The sequence below is a fragment of the Bos indicus x Bos taurus genome, chromosome 16 (assembly GCF_003369695.1).
Source record: "Bos indicus x Bos taurus breed Angus x Brahman F1 hybrid chromosome 16, Bos_hybrid_MaternalHap_v2.0, whole genome shotgun sequence".
NCBI lineage: Eukaryota > Metazoa > Chordata > Mammalia > Artiodactyla > Bovidae > Bos > Bos indicus x Bos taurus.
Window position 1 is genome coordinate 27,826,010 of NC_040091.1, and position 15,376 is coordinate 27,841,385.

The 15,376-nt window shown below is 49.8% G+C and overlaps 1 long non-coding RNA gene across 1 annotated transcript; it reads left to right on the forward strand.

Moving 5' to 3' along the window:
* Window positions 1–11,375: 11,375 nt before the first annotated feature.
* LOC113906446 lies at window positions 11,376–14,989 on the forward strand. The gene is made up of 3 exons (XR_003514889.1): window positions 11,376–12,407; window positions 12,530–13,015; window positions 14,482–14,989. It is a non-coding gene; the product is annotated as an uncharacterized LOC113906446 (long non-coding RNA).
* Window positions 14,990–15,376: the final 387 nt, after the last annotated feature.

Below are 15,376 nucleotides of genomic sequence, written 5' to 3' on the forward strand. Positions count from 1 at the left end.
CAGCAAGAGAAATCACTGCAACGAGAAGCCCACACACCGCAACGAGGACTCAGTGCAGTCAAAAATAAAATTAATCAAATAATAAAAAGGAGAAAAACTTAGAAAAAATACAAAAACAAGTACTCGTCACTCAGCCACCCTTTCGGCAGGAGTGATGGAGACACAAGGAGAGGAGCACAGCTGTGGTCGTCCTGTTGGTTCCCCCACACAGCCCACTCCTCCGAGGGAGGCTCGGGAAACCAGCAACACTGTGACAAATGCCACACAGTCTTAGAGGGAACTAGAAAAGATCTTTAAGCAAAAGAGTAGCCCAGTTTATCACTGTCTTTACTCAAAGCACTCAGAGTAGCCCAAATTATCTTGAAAAAGTACAAATGTGGGGGACTCATACTTTTTTATTTTAACTTACTCTTTGTAGAGACTCATAGACCTAGAGAATGAACTTATGGTTGTTGGGAGGAAAGATGGGGGAAAGGGATAGTTAGGGAGTTGGGGAAGGTCATGTACACACCACTATATTTAAAATGGATAATTCATAAAGACCTACTGTATATCACATGGAACTCTGCTCAATGTTATGTGGCAGCCTGGATGGGAGCAGAGTTTGGGGGAGAATGGATACATTTGTTTGCCTGAATCCCTTCCCTGTTCACTGGAAACCATCACAACATTGTTAATCATCTATACCCCAATACAAAATGAAAAGTAAAAAAAAAACTTAGTCTTTGTAAGTCATCAAAACTGTGATAAAGAAGATAACCATGGCTGATTCATGTCGATGTATGGCAAAAACCATCACAATATTATAAAGTAATTATCCTCCAGTTAGAATAAAGTAAAAAATTTTTTAAAAATAAGATAGCACAAGGATAAGAATTTAGATCAGGGGAAGAAAATTAAGTCCAGAAATAAACAACCACATTTACACTCAGTTGACTTTTGACAAGAATGCCAAGACAATTCAGCAGAGAAAGAACACTCTGCAATAAATGATGCTGAGACAATTGTATCTCCACATGCAGGATAATGAAGTTGAACCTCTACTTCATATTCAAAAATCAGCTCAACATGGACTTGAAAACCCAAATGCAAGAACTAAAACTATAAATCTTTTAGCAGAAAATAGCAGCATAAATTTTGTGACATTGGATTAGCTGATAGTTTCTTAGATACGACACCAAAACCACATACAACCAAAGGGAAAACATAGCTAAATTGGCATAATCCATCAAAATGAAAAACTTTTGTGTCTTTTAAAGGACATTAAAGGACACTATCAAGAAAGTGAGGGGACTTCCCTGGCTATCCAGTGGTTAAGACTTCTCATTCCAATTTAGAGGATGTGGGTTCAATGCCTGTTTGGGTAGCTAAGACCCCACATGCCTCCTGATCAAAAAGCCAAAACATAGAACAAAAGCAATATTGTAACAAATTCAATAAAGACTTTTTAAAAAATGGTCCACATCAAAAAAAAAAAAGTGCAAAAACAACCCATGGAACAGAAGAGAGTTTTGCAAATCAAATATCTGATAATGGACTCATTTTTAGAATACATAAAGACCTTTTATAATTCAATAATAAAGAGTTAAATAATCCAAATTAAAAATGGGTGAGAGATCTGAATAGATACTTCCCACAAGAAGATATACAAATGGTCTACAAACACATGAGAAAGATTCTCAACATCAGTAGACACCAGAGAAATGCAAATCAAAGCCACAATGAAATACCACTTCACAAGCACTAAGATGGAGAGATAAAATAAGATAAAATAAAATAAAAGATAAAATAAAAGATAAATCTAAGATAAAAGATTTAAAATCTAAAAAAATATATATCTAATATATCTAAAAAAGATAAAATAAAAGATAAATCTAAGATAAAAGATAAATCTAAGATAAAATCTAAGATAAAAGAGAGAGAGGGAGTAACAAATGTTGGCAATCGTGTGGAGAAAGTGGAACCCTCATGTACTGCTGAGAGGACTGCAGAATGGTGTAGCCACTTCGGAAAATCGTTGCTGCTGCTGCTGCTGCTAAGTCGCTTCAGTCGTGTCCGACTCTGTGAGACCCTATAGATGGCAGCCCACCAGGCTCCCCCATCCCTGGGATTCTCCAGGCAAGAACACTGGAGTGGGTTGCCATTTCCTTCTCCAACGCATGAAAGTGAAAAGTGAAAGTGAAGTCGCTCAGTCGTGTCCGACTCCTAGCGACCCCATGGACTGCAGCCCACCAGGCTCCTCCGTCCATGTGATTTTCCAGGCAAGAGTACTGGAGTGGGGTGCTATTGCCTTCTCCCCAGAAAATAGTTAGGCAGTTTCAAAAATTTAAACATAGAATATGACCCCTAGGTATACAGAGAAATGAACACATATGTCCACACAAAAACTTGTACACAAATTTCATAGACGCATTATTTGTCACAGCCAAAAAGTGGAAATAATTCTTTGTTGTCCAGTTCATCATCCAGTGAGGGGACAAGCACAGTGTCACACCTGCACCTAGGAATGTTACTTGGCCATTGTATTGTATTGCATGCGTGGTCACTCAGGCGTGTCTTGACTCTTTGCAACCCCATGAACTGTAGCCTGCCAGGCTCCTCTGTCCATGGTATTCTCCAGGCAAGAATATTGAAGTGGATTGCCATCCCCTTCTCCAGGGGATCTTCCCAACTCAGGGATCCAGCCCAGGTCTCCTGCATCGCAGGTGGATTCTTTAGCATCTGAGCCACCAGGGGATTTGGCCATAAAAGGGAATAAAAACCTGTTACAACATGGATGAACCTGGAAAACATCACATTAAGTGAAAAAAGCCACTCACAAAAGATCACATATTGTATGATTCCATTCATATGTAAGGTCCAGAATAGGGAAATCTATAGGAACAGAAAATAGATTGCCTAGCTCTGGGAATGGAAGCAGGAATGGGGAGTACTGTTAATGAGCCCAGGGTTGTTTCTTTTGGGGTTCATGAAAATGGTCTAAAATTGGTTGTGGAGATGGTTACACGACTCTGTAAATATACTAAAAACCATTCAGTATACATTTTAAATGAATAAACTATGTGGTATGTGAGTAATATCTCAATAAGGCTGCTCTGTATTTCCCAGGTGGACAGGAGTAGGGAGACTATGAAGGGTGAGAGAGTCTGTTGCAGAAGCTGAGTGGAAATAATGAAGGTCTGAGTCAAGGGTGTGGCCCTGACGGTGGAACACTGGGTTAGGGGGGCCTGAATGTGGAGACGAGGTCGAGCCCACAGGACTGCATCACTGCTCTTGTGTGTGTGTGTGTGTGTGTGTTGTTGTTGTTGTTGAGGTAATAACAGCTGGTGTTTATTGAGTACCATCTATGTGGCTGGGTCCCCTGGAACATTTCCTTTATTCCTTACTGTCTGTAAGAAGGAGACTGTTTCCATTCTGTGAAACTGAAGCACAGAAGGACTAAAGAACTTCTGTGCCAGGATAACACGGGATGTGGTGGAACTGGAATTTGCACCAAGGGGCTCAACTGGAAGCCTCATGCCTCTAACTACACCACCCCCCGCACCGCGGGGTTTCTGGGTGAGTGAGCTGAAGGAGGGGGCGTCTGAGATAAAGAATACCGACAGAGGGGCAAGGATTTGGCAGGAACTGGACAGGTTCAGTCTGGGATGTGATGAATTTGAGATGCTTCTGGGATACCATCGATATTCCGTGGAACATCGGGTTAATGAAACAGGAGCATGAGACAGAGGAGGCCAAGAAATGACAGATTTCCGCACCTTCGATGGTATCTGTTCTCCTCAGGAGTGGATGAGAGCACACGGAAGAGTCTATTCCTGAGAGAAGAGAGACGAGAGTAGAGATCCGAGGTCCTGGGGACTGCGTCCTGGGAGCAGTAGAAGGGGAGGGCGAAGGTGTGAGCCCTCAGGTGCAGCCACTGGGGGTGGGAGGAGGGACAGGTCTGATCACAGTGGGGAGGTGGGGCGGAGGGAGGGAGGCGGGGAGCACAGATCTCTGTGAGAACCACTGAATACAGTCCTTCTGCACCCGGTGGTGAGAGAAGGCGAGTGTCTTACACAGCACCCTCCAGTCCCAGATGCCTCCAGGCACCAGCCCAGCCTCTCTGTGTCCGTGACGTGGAGACTCCTGGGGGCCAACCCGCCACACTGGGAAGAATGCAGATGCCCGCGGAAGCCAAGAGCAGGAACAGCGGCGGCAAGGGTTTCTGTCTCACTGCTTTGGGAGCATATTAAGGATTTCAGCGGTAAAGAACAGTAAGCTGAAGTTTGAGGATTTTTTGAAACTATAGATTATATTTTTTCTGATGCAAAATTAGTTGTAACAGGGTTTGACCAAAGTTTGGATTCTGCTCAGAAAGCCAGTGTCATATCTTTTTGCCTTTTCCCTGATGCTGGGAAAAAGATTGAGGGCAGGAGAAGAAGGGAGCGATAGAGAATGAGACGGTTGGGTGGCATCATCAACTCAATGGACATGAGTCTGAGCAAACTCCGGGAGCTGGTGAAGGACAGGGAAGCCTGGCCTGCTGCAGTCCATGGGGTCACAAAGAGTCCAACATGACTGAGCGACCGAACAACAGCAACAGAAAGCCAGCCTGTTCCACTACGCTTTCTTGTTTGTCACGCTTGAGGAAATCTGATCTAACGTAAAAGCAGCAACCACAGCCGCACAGCTGGCCAGCTGCCACAAATCGTCCCCACCTGCTCTTAACCTCTTCAAGCTCCTTTCCTACGCTGCTACATCCAGACACCCCACATAGAACGCGTCCCTGAGGACCCTTTCGTGTCACCACCTCCAGTTCACTGCTTGCTGAATGGCTGAATGACCCACCCACCTGGGAGCAGATGCCCCACTGGTGCTTCCACATAGAAATAAAGGTCACCTCTTCCCTGCTGGCTCAGCTGGTAAAGCATCTGCCTGCAATGCGGGAGACCTGGGTTTGATCCCTGGGTTGGGAAGATCCCCCTGGAGAAGGGAACGGCTACCCACTCCAGTATTCTGGGCTGGAGAATTCCATGGCTGCCTAGTCCATGGGGTCACAAAGAGTCTGACACGAATGAGTGACTTTCACTTTCACTTTTCTCACTTCTCTTTATGACCCCAATGAGGACGCCACCCAAGTTTTTCTTTTTTTAGTTAAAGATGCAGAACCTCTCAGAGTTGAATTGCTAATCAGCATCTATAGGGTAAAAGTGACAGAAAGTATGGGTGTCCTCCCGCCAGCTGGGGTCTTTCATAGCCCTGCTTTGAACCATGGCCTCTGCAATGGCCCAGCTGGGGAGGTGATTCCACTTCTCCTTTTGAGCCACTTCTCTTGAGTCCGGCTGTCCTTGAGTGTTTCTGTGGGGACAGCTGCCCTGAACTCACCTAAAGGGATGGACTGCTTTTGAAGGACCTGGAGGGCCGACCCCCTTCTCCTTCATCTTGCACCCACTGTTTATTCCTTGTCCTTTTACGTCTGAGGGTGTTCACTGGGGTCTGGAGGGCAGGGGAGCAGCGGACAGAGGCCTAGAGGGCTGTATGCAAACACATTCAACCTGAATGAACCAAAGAGAGATAAAACAAACCTTTAAAAAAATGAACTCCCTTAACAGAGTCCCCAGTGGGTCTGTAGCCCTGGCTGCTTCTCTCAAGACTGCACACTCTGCTCGGTGGGAGCAGATGGCCTGCTGGAGACTTCAGGCAAACTTCCTGCTACTCTGTTGAGACCATGAGGCCCTCCCTAGTCTCTGCCCGCTGTGCCAGTCTGGGTTGCGGAGTCTTGGGCCTACCGGGCTCCCAGTCCAGGCTAGAAGAGACCACAAAAGCCAGAGCCAGCAGGAGGAGTCTGGGCCCCCTCCCCACCCACACCCCCACCAGGGCCCCTGCTGCCAGAGGAAGAGAATCACCTTGTTATGCGAAGACCAGAGTCAGGAAAGGCCTGGCCCCAAACCAGCCCAGACCCAGCAGGTCAGTCCAGCCCTCTGGCTCTCAACCCTTTGTCAGGAATGCACTGGGGGGAAGGGAAGGCACAGCAGAGGGGCACAGCTGCAGAGATGCAGGGGGGTCCAGCCACCCAGAGCAGGAAGGGGCTTCAGATTCAGGGGAGCCCCCTGCTGGCAGAGAGCAGAGGCTAAGAGGGCACGGGACCCAGTTGAGGAAGGAGGGTCAGGGCAGCAAAGCCTGGATTACTGACCTGGGGACCACATCACTCTTCCCTTGGTGTCTCCTTCAGCATCCGTACAGTGGGCGCATGACCCCTGCCCTGCCACCTCACGCTCCAGACTTGACCTCAGCTTTCTCACCTCTGATCCTGCCTGCCCAGCCCTCCTCCTCTCTCAGACCAGCTCCTGCTGTCCCCCCAGGCCCTGGGGTGGTGGAAAATGCCTTTCCCCCCAGCCCCCACCCACACAGAATAGGCCAATTCACCTGAAGAAACACCAGCACTACCCAGTTCCAAATGCCCTGGGAAGAGACTGAATGGCCAGCCGGGCTCATGCGCATCTAGGCAGAGGTGTCTTGTTGAACCACAGGTAGTGACCCAGGACCAATGTGGTGGAGCGGGTAGAACGGCTGGAGGCAGACAGATGGCTGTGGCTAAGGGGCTTTGGAGGATGCTCCAAAAACATCCAGCCTGAGATGCCATCTTACATCGAGGGATGCCGGAACAGAGCCAATGAGCTGAGGCGTGGACACACCGAGCGGGAGCAGCTGATGCGACTTTGAGTGTGGCGTCTGCGGGAGTCCAGAGTCTCATGCTCTGGAGAGGTCCAGCTGGAGGTGTGCTTCTGGGAGCATCAGCTTCCAGGAGGTAAGTGAGCCACAGGAAGGAGATGGCCCACAACGAGAGGGAGGGGAGCAGGGGCTGGAGACGGGCAGCGAGGAGCGCCAGGGATGAGACTGGCAGGAGATGGAAGAGGGGAGGCAGGAGAGGCAGGAAAAGTGAAAAATACAAGGCAAGATGGAATCCAAAGGAAGAGGAGAAAAGGGCTGGTGTTGTCAGAGGTCAGGCAAATGAAGCGGGAAGGGTGAACAGCTGGGAGTGGGTGTGAATAGAGATGCCCAGGGAGTGGTGATGCTGAGTCTGGAGGGAGAGGTGGGCGATTCCCAGGTGGAGAAAGGGTGAAGCCTAGGATGAAGAATCGTTGCATGCAGAGACACAGCAGGAACACAGTGCATTGGGGCCACCTGAAGCAATATGGAATTGGCAGTGAGTGGGCTGGGGGTGGCAGAGGGGTGTGGGAAGTAGAAGTGAAGAGGGAGAAAGCAACCACATCCGGAGAGGTGTCTTAGGGCAGGTTGAGCTGTCCACATCTTCTGTGATCAGGGTTGGCAAACTGCAGTCCACGGCCGAATCTAGCCTGCTGCCTATTTTTGTAAACGTTTTATTGGAGCACAGTCCCACCTAGACTAGAATGGCAGGGTCTACCATGTGGCCTTAAACTGTGTGCATTTGGCCCTCTACAGAGAAAGTTTGCCGCCCTCTGTAGACAATGTTTCACCACTGAGCAAGAAGAACAAGAGGATCAGAGACCTGGCCGGCGCAGGGTAGGCAGAGGTGAGGTGAGTGAGACTAGAGACAGGCAGAGGGTGAGGAGCTGTGGCTGCCATCCTGGTGAGAGCTAGTGCTGACCTGGGCTAAAGCGGTCAAGGTGAGGGGGCTTAGCTTTACAGGAAAGGCAAATAAAATCCTTCGAGGTAGTCTGAAGCACTGGGTTGAAAAAGATGTTGTTGTGTAGATGCTAAGCCATGTCCAACCCTTTGTGACCCCATGGACTGCAGCACACCAGGCTTCCCTGTCCTTCACCATCTCCCAGAGTTTGCTCAAACTCATGTCCATTGAGTCAGTGATGCCATCCAACCATCTCATCCTCTGCCACCCACTTCTCCTCCTGCTCTCAATCTTTCCTGGCATCAGGGTTTTTTCCAGGGAGTCAACTCTTTGCATCAAGTGGCCAAACTATTGGAGCTTCAGCTTCAGCATCAGTCCTTCCAACGAATATTCAGGGTTGATTTCCTTTAGACTTGACTGGCTTGATCTCCTTGCTGTCCAAGAGACTCTCAAGAGTCTTCTCCAGCACCATAATTCGAAAGCATCAATTCTTTGGTGCTCAGCCTTCTTTATGGTCCAACCCTCACATCCATATATGACGACTGGAAAAACCACAGCTTTGACTATAAGGACCTTAATTGACAAAGTGATGTCTATGTTTTTTAATACCCTGTCTAGGTTTGTCACAGTTTTCCTTCCGAGGAACAAGTATCTTTTGATTTCATGGCTGCACGAGAAAGATGCATGAGAAAGATGCAAACATCAGCAAGAAAGATGTCACCAAGTCACAAATATCATGTGGAGAAGGGCAAGAAAGAAGAGAGAGGCACAAGGACCACGATATTTTGCTTCTAAATTAAAATATCTGTTTCTGTTTCATTGAAAAAAATACGAAACTTTGGCCACTGGAATTCCTTCTTTGCTGAAAGATGCTTTATAATAAAGAAATACTCTTGGAATTTGCTCACATCTGAAGATTCTGAACAACTGCCTTTTTTCTCCTTCTTAATGACAGGAAATAGGAGATTTGACGGGGTGTTTAACCAGACTTGCAAGCCCAGTCTGCATCTTGAAAGAGGAAACGACCAGAGGTGGGGTTAGGGGTGGGGAAGGGGGAAGAGTGAGGCCTGAGATGCCTGTGTTGCAGATCCCAGGAGTCAGCTCTGGGCTTTGATCGGCAGGGTCCAGAGGAGGAAACTCATGGGCCAGAGGAGAGGCATGGCCTGGGTGAGCTGGCAGGAAGCCTGGGCTACGAACAACAGGGAAAAAAGCTTGGGAGTCATCCCTGTCACCTGCATAAGCAGGAGTTCTGTCCCAGGGGGCAATCTGGACGTCTGATAACCTGAGAACAGACAGAAGAAGCTGTGAAGAAATGATGTGGGTCACTGGGGGTGGTTAGCCTGTGGGCCTCAGTGGGACAGGAAGTGGGACCTGAGAAAGTAATGTGACAATGCCTGATCAGCCCAAGCTGGGGAAAGGAAATACTAAGCCTCGTCTTCTTCTGGGTGAGCGAAGTGGGCATGGTGGGGTCCTGCTGTCCCAGTGTCAAGGCAGAGGTGCAGGCAGGGCCGCAGCAGTCTGTGAGCTGAACTGACCAAGACCCGGGCATCATCTCCCCTGAAACCTGGGGCCTCCTCTGAGACATTTGTTGACTTAAAGACACAGTAAGAGCTGTAAATTTAAGTTTTATTCAGGGTCTTGCTGAAGACAATAACCTGGGAGACAGCCACTCAGCAGCTCAGAGGAAACTACTCTGCAGAAATTGGGGAGAAACCAGTTTCTGTATGATTTTTGGCTAGGAAATACATCTGGGCCAGCATACATCTTGGTAAAAGATAACTGCTAATCACGAAGAACAGATATCTGAAGTTCATGATTTTAGTGCTTTCCTGTGAATGGGAAGATGCAAAAATACTCCCCTAAGCTATGCATCTAACTATCCAGGGGCCCGTTTCATCAAAGCACAGGGTGCCTAATCCTGTTCTTCATCCTGAATTCTTCTCGGGGCACACTGTTGGTAGGAATACAGTGGGTTAGGACGTTGGCCCTTGTAGACTCAGTGGTGAGCCACACTTTGTTCTTGGTTCACACGTCTTCGGCTGCAAGTATGCAGGATGGCTGTGAAATAAACTGTCGGCACATGAGGAATAAAATGAAAGGCCGTTCCCTTCCTCCACCCAGAAAGACAGACGGGCCTTCATGTCCCCCCAACAGGCTCTCAGAGAGAGAGGAAAGGCGGGGGAAGCAGACTGATTCCTGATGCTTCAGGGGCTGCCCAGCCCCAAGAAAAATCCACTTGGGTTGCCTAAGGCCTGGCAGGGCCAGAGCCCAGGCCTCGGTCTCCTCCAGTGGGAAGGCCAGACTGCCCAGGGGACATGGCATGAGCCCTGGACGAGTCCACAGAGCCCCCCTCCCCAGGCTCAAGACCAGGGTGGGGGGATCCCAGTATATGCCTGTGACCGCCCAGGAAGAGCCTGTGGGGACATCTGGGAGCCCCTGGAGGCGGGGGCAGTGCTCAGGGAACTGTGGCGTAGGCCCCTTCTCCTGTTCCTGTTCCCCTGAAAGCCTTTTGATTCCTGATGAGCCCATGGAGTTGGTGGGGGAGGAGGGGTCCTCAGAAATCAAAAATGAACAATCCCCCTCAGGGAGATACAAGCTCCAGGTGAGATTAGTTTAGGGGAATGATACTGGTTGTTTCTTTTCCATTCCAGGGTTAAGGGTACAAGAGTAACAGATCCTAACTTTTGCCCCAAAAGGCAATTTATTGGAAAGAGGATCAGGAAACAGAAGGAAACCAAAGGTGGAGGAACAGCACAGTGTCTGGGCCCTGGGGTGCCAACAAAAATCAGCAGTGCCCCTAGGCTGGCCTCTGCTTCTTTGCCCCCAGGTGTGCAGCATGACCAGAACTAACTCCTGTTGAGCAGTTACTATGTGCCAGGCACTTACAGAATGGAGAACTTAATATGTGTTGTTAAATCCTCAACACAACCCCCTAAAGTAGGTATTGATAGTATCAATCTCATTTAGCCAGTTTCACATCGAAGCACAGAGAAGCTAAGCCACTTGCTGAAGGTCACACAGCCAGGACATGGAAAGCCATACCCTCTCCACCGCTCTACTGTGCCACCTCCAAAGAAACAAGGGTCACCATGAACTGCATGAACCTCCTAGATGTGTCTTCCACCCTTAGCTACCCCTCTCAAAATAACTTGACAAGTCACCAGGGAAGGCAGGCAGGAAGACGGTAGATGGGTTGCTGCTATGCACCTGTGTGTATCACAGTTTACACACTTTGCATGTGTCCTCATCTCAACCTCACAATTCCCGGAGAAAACAGAACCCAGCAACGAAGTGACCCGCCTGGAGCCACCGCAGCTGAGGAGGGCTGGGCCGTCTGGGGCCTAGAGGCGGGGTGTGTTTCTCGCTCTCCCCATCCTTGGCCACCGCAGGGGGTGCTCCTGGCCCGCGTGGGTGCAGCAAAGACTGTCCCTGTTTGTATCTTCCCGAGGGCCATCGGGCGCCAGATAAGCACCAACGATGTGCACGGCCTTTGGGATGGATCGATCCGAGTGCTGTGTTCAGGTTCTCCAGGTCTTCAGGTCCTAACGCTATGGGTTTGGGGCTGGAGTGAGGTCTGCTTCAGAAACTTGCAGGCACCTGCAGGGCCGGCCTGCGGGAGCCGCCCTCTCTGCGGCTGGAGCAGCTGAGCTCACTTCCGGTCTCAGTTCTGCTCTGGGCTGGGGAGCCGGGGAGGCGGGGGAGGGGACCGGCGGGGCGGGGGGCGGCCGTGGCGCGTCCTTCCGCAGAGGATGGGTGTGCCCGGGGCTGGGCTGGACTGCGGGGGCAGGAGGTGCTGGAGGGGAGGGGGCATTGCTGGGGCAATTCTGACCCTTTCGCTTCCCTTCGCGGAGGCGGTGGGTGGATGAAGGTCTGGACAGACGGGCTCGTGGGGCTCTCAGAGGCGCTAGGGGCTGAGGTCCAGGGAAGAGTCAGAGGCCTGCGATTGACCGCCCAGCTTGGAGAAGTGTAAGGAGCTTTCTGGGGCCCTTGCTCTGGGGAAGGGACATTGTTCTTTCTCTGGCATATTCTTTCAAACCAGAAAAAAGGAAGTTGAGCCCTAGCTAGGGACTCCAGTTAGACCTGCACGCATGTCCCAAGGGGTCAGGGAACTGCGAGCTGCCAGGTAGAGACCACCTCCCGCCTGACATGGTCAAGCTGGTGTAATGCGAAGGAAAAAAGAGGAACGGGTTTTTCTTTCCTGAGAACGAAGAAGATAAAAAGAACAGTGAGCAGGCCTGATCTCTCCTAGGTTTTACTTTCACTGTTTCTAATCTGTTGTCTACAACCGAGTTTGCTTTTCTGCCTCCTAGCTCTGGGTAAGCTTCATTCTGCATCTATTATCCTTTGACTCTATGCTAATTACATCCTGAATCTGTTCTCACCTTTACAGCACTCTCTTCCTCGCTGTTTTTTTTTTTTCCCCTCTCTTTTTGCATTATACAAAGACAGCCCAGTACAATTCACAAAAGACAATGGACCCAACTACTGGGCTACCTGATGCCAGCCTCTGACTGTTTTTGAAACAATACAAGAATTATACAATATCCTTATACCTTTGTTCCTCATCACCAACCCAGAACTTGGAACCCTCATCTATATAATCCCCTAGACTCCCCCTGGAAGAGGGGCACAATTCTTGAGGCATGAGCCTGCTGCGTCTTCCCTCCGCCGGCAGAAGATTAAAACCACCTTTCTATTTCCTGCAAACTCTGTCTCCGTGTTTTTTATCTGGCTTCGGTGGGGAGAGAATGCCAAGATTTTGGCGGCATCAAAGCCGGATGTCCCATCGAGGGGCCCCAGCTGAAAAGTGGTAAGAGAGGTAAGAGCGAGAGAGAGAGAAAGTGTGTGTGTGTGTGTGTGTGTGTGTGTGTGTGTGTGTGTGTGTGTGATGGAGGAGGCGTGTCTCCAAAATTACACACCTGATCCCCATGCTCTTTCCAGAAACACACAGGAGCTGAAGACCAGGCACTGCAGAGCCACTTCTCCCCTTCATCCTGGCGGGCAAGGTCTTCAGAGACCCCTGGCACCCATCCCCCGCCAGAAACAGGAGGGGTTTGCGTGAGATGATCCCTGAAGGGCTCCCACCTCTGACCCCCAAGACCATTGAGTTGAACCCCCTGGACTGTGTGCAGAAAATGCAAGGAGAAGGAGGGAGCAAGCCAGATTCCAGGAGGGCTTATTTAGGAGTGAGCCCTGTGTCTGCCAACTACTCCTATTTAGAGTCAGGGTACCGGATCCGCATTTTCATCCGCTCACACTAAAACCTGAAACATACCACACTGACCCTTATGAGATTCCAATAAACCACACCTTCCCACCCTCTGCTTCCCCTGGTCCCCCAGGTCTGTCCTGCTCTCTCTTGATTTCATTCAGGTCTCTGCCCAGACGTCCCTCAGAGAGGTCTTTCCTGACCTCTTGATCTAACAGGTAAGTCATTTTGTAGTGTAGGTATGTTCCATGCAATGTTTTGGAAATACTTGTACTTAAAAAAAAAAAAATTGCTGTGAACCTAAGACTGAAATTGAATTGAGCATCCTGTATTTTTATTGCTCAATCCGGCAGCCCTAAGGCACGGGGACCCTGTATCCCCAACCCCCTGACAGTGGGGCCATTCGATAGTTGGAGTTGCCAGGAGCAGCTGCCACTCCTGCCCTGAAAAGAAGGCGTGTCCTCTTCCGGGGCATCCTGCTTGGGAATTTCCGTGCTAGGAACAAAACCTAAGGGCTGTCTTCACTTGAATTCTCTTCCTTTGGGCTTCCAGGTGGTGCAGTGGTAAAGAATCTGCCTCCCAATGCAGGAGACGCACGTTCAATCCCTGGGTAGGAAAGATCCCCTGGAGGAGGAAATGGCAACCCACTTCAGTACTCTTGCCTGGAGAATCCCTTGGACAGAGAAGCCTGGCGGGCTTCAGTCCATGGGGTCACAAAGAGTCGGACACGACTGAGCGACTGAGCACACATTGTCTTCCTTTGCCCCGCTTGCTGCCTCAGATGCTCAGGTGTTCTGCCCGAGACCCCAGGTGATTCCACACTGCAGTTGACAAGTGTGGGTACACTGTCCTCAGGCAAATGTTCTGTGCAACAGTCAGGAAGGGGGAAATCCCCCCCACCCCTGCCACACTCATGGGTTCTTTTGGTTGCTCTAATAATTCAATTGACACAAGACAAATTTTAAAAAATTAATTCATATGCATGGAAGGCTCAGTGGTAAAGAATCTGCCTGCCAATCGGGAGAGCAGGAGACCCTGGTTCAGTCCCTGGGTTAGGAAGATCCCTTGGAGGAAATGGCAACCCACTCCAGTATTCTTGCCAAAGGGCCTAGTGAGCAGAGTCTGACAAGGCTGAGCACCAGAGCATGCACGCTGATAGAAATGGGACTCCCGAAATAACCAAAACAGGATGTTTACATATCATTTTTAAACAATTACTTACTTGGTATTAACAAAAGAGCTTGTACTTGGGGTTGCAGACTAATGAAGTAACACAGTTTGTTTATGCATCTTTCTTAGCCTTGGATTCCCTAACTCTGGTGATAAGAATGCTTTTTATCCTTCCTGTACAGGGAAGATACCTTCACATGGGAGATTTATTTCCCACTTTTAGGGGCGATAGGGGAGTCAGAGTGGGTTTTTTAATTATTTATCTATGTACTTACTTGACTGTGTCAGGTCTTAGTTCTGGCACGTGGGCCCTGCGCTGAGTCCCGCGGGATCTTTTGATGCTGTGCCCAGATTCTCTAGTTGTGGCCACGGGCTCAGTAGTTGCTCCAAGGCATGTGGGTTCCCTGAACAGGGATCGAACCCGACTCCCCTGAATTGAGGAGACTTCACTGGTAGCCCAGTGGTAAAGAATCTGTCTTGCAATTCATGTGACTCAGATTCGATCCCTGGTCAGGGAACCCACATGCCTTGGAGCAACTGCTGAGCCAGTGGCCACAACTAGAGAGGAGAGGAACTTTGGACCCAGATGTGTGCAGAAGGAAGACTACAAGAACCCACAGGGAGCAGCCAGCCATCTAGAAGCCAAGGAGATAGATTCTCCTCCCCAGCCTGCTGACAGCTGGATCTTGGACTTCGAAGCCTCCCAAACTGGAAATGACACTTTCAGCTGGTGAAGCGTCCCCCAGTCTGCAGCCCTTCGTTACAGCAGCCTGACAACCAGTGCAGGGTGCTGGTCTCAGAGCCCAGCGGCTGGCTCTGCCCTCTCTGGCTGGTGCCTCCCACCTCGCAGTCCACCCAGTCTGGGGGCGGGGGCGGTCTCCACAAAGACAAGTTTGTGGTGAAGCCTCAGGTCACCCTGGGCTTCTCGGCTCCCTTAACTCTTGTCCGAGCAACAGGAAATTCAGACCAGCTAGAGCTGGAAAAGCCTTGTGGGCACATAAATAAAGCAGCATGGAGGTGCACTTTCCGGGGTCCAGAGCTGGTCTGTGCTCGCGTGACAAACCTCAGTGAGGCAACACACTCACTCCACACAGTGGCCGAGACTGTGTTTTATTTCTCTTCGTGTTCCAAGCACCTGGTACACAGTAGGTGCTCAATAAGTGTCAGCCCTTCCTACAGTAAAACACAAACATCCTACTTCAGGCAGCAGAGAAGGATAATTAACAAGCTGGGAAGCGTCCACTTGGAGGTGGCAGTTTGATCTGGGGTTTTAAGCACCCGTTCTGGGTGTCAGGAACTCCCCACCCTGGAGCCGGTATCTGCTGCTGGGTGACCTCAGACAACTCCCACCTCCACTCTCTGGGATTCCGTGTTTTTATAAAACGGGGAGTCTTAGTACCTGATGAGGG